This window comes from Otolemur garnettii, unplaced genomic scaffold, assembly GCF_000181295.1.
Source record: "Otolemur garnettii isolate 467f Iridium unplaced genomic scaffold, OtoGar3 scaffold00174, whole genome shotgun sequence".
NCBI lineage: Eukaryota > Metazoa > Chordata > Mammalia > Primates > Galagidae > Otolemur > Otolemur garnettii.
This window is the reverse complement of record NW_003852569.1, coordinates 2,293,051-2,294,615: the sequence shown is the minus strand read 5'-3', so window position 1 is coordinate 2,294,615 and position 1,565 is coordinate 2,293,051. Positions and strand designations below refer to the sequence as shown.

General features: G+C 39.7%; 1 protein-coding gene and 1 pseudogene across 1 annotated transcript in view; both read right to left on the bottom strand.

Moving 5' to 3' along the window:
* CTSS (cathepsin S) overlaps window positions 1-669 on the bottom strand; it is a 31,240-nt gene extending 30,571 nt beyond the window's left edge. The window contains exon 1 of the mRNA XM_012811795.2: window positions 545-669. The gene's annotated coding sequence lies outside the window, so the exon portion shown is untranslated. The remainder of the gene's footprint in view (window positions 1-544) is intronic.
* A 67-nt stretch (window positions 670-736) lies between these two features.
* The window catches only part of LOC100941933, a 4,436-nt pseudogene continuing 3,607 nt past the window's right edge, over window positions 737-1,565 (bottom strand).

Sequence of the window (1,565 nt, the reverse complement as noted above, 5' to 3'; positions counted from 1 at the left end):
GGCTCTGTCTCAAAAAAAAAAAAAAAAAAAAGAATATATGGGCTCTTCTTAACTAGTCTATTTAAATCTTCACAACCTTTATAGATAGCTAAAAGACTCTCATCTACTGCGTTCACATCTTCATGTAATTTTCCTTTTTTTTCAATGTTCAAATGTCTATTTCAAATGAAGCAATTATTCCTTAAAACACTTTTATATTTAAGTCAAAGAGACTTGAACATAAATTCAATAACCAGTTCCCTCAAACTGGATTCTACTTTCTTTTCCAATTCTTTGTAATTCAAAACATTTGGAATGAATTATATAAACCTTCAAATTATATTCCACAGAAAGCCACCTTTCAGCCTCAATTTAGGTGCCCGAGCAGACATTAACTTTTTAAAACATAAGACACTTTAATCAGAAAAGGAAGGGCAAAGTGAGTGACATGATTTTTTAGTTTACTTCCTGAAACCAAGGATTTAAAACCTGGCCAGCAGAGCAAGCTAAAACATGTACGGAGTGTTTGAAGACCAAAGCGAGAAAAAGAACAAATGGTACTTACTCAGCAGAATCCACACACCTCTCAAGAGTAAGTTGTCCAATTGGTGGGCTCTCTCCAAAGATTTCAGAGGCAGCAAGGAAACTTCAGTTGAATTGACTTTAAAAAGAAATTGGAACTTGTCACGTGAGGTATCCACAATGAGGAAGTGAACTTTCATTTCAGTTTCATTTAAAATCTGACTAAATCAGCTCCCTATAACCCTCTCCCTAAGACCTTGGGGACAAAATGGAGACAGTAAGCCACCAAGAAGAGCCCCTAATAGAGAAGATCAACAGAACCAACATGTTTACCCTTTAATCCTTCATTTTGATAGTTAACTTTATTAAAAGCACCAATTTTAGATGGAAAAAATTTAGTTATAAAGAGTTTTAAGGTACTGAAATTCCATCTTCTTTTATGATTTCCTAGGAAAACCTTTCTTTCTTTCTTTCTTTTTTTTTTTTTTGAGACAGAGTTTCAGTTTGTCACCCTTGGTAGAGTGCCTTGGCATCATCACAGCTCACAGCAACCTCAGACTCCTGGGCTCAAGTGATCTTCTTGCCTCAGCCTCCCAAGTAGCTGGGACTGCCGGTGCCCACCACAGTGTCCAGCTACTTTTAGAGACAGGTTCTTGCTCTTGCTCAGGCTGGTCTCCAATTCCTGAGTTCAGGCAATCCACTTGCCTCGGTCTCCCAGAGTGCTGGGATTGGGATTACGGGCGTGAGCCACTGAGCTTGGCCCCAGGAAAACCTGTCTTAATTTTTATTATTGTTTTCAACACACTCATCCTATGTTCATCAATTCAAAATATCTATATTACTACACACTACCTATATACTACATATATATATGTTAGAATATTCATGGAAGGCTCAGCGCCTGTGGCTCAAGTGGCTAAGGCGCCAGCCACATACACCTAAGGTTCGAATCCAGCCCCGGGCTGCCAAACAACAATGACGGCTGCAACCAAAAAAATAGCCGGGCGTTGTGGCGGGCGCCTGTGGTCCCAGCTACTTGGGAGGCGGAGGCAAGAGACTCGCTT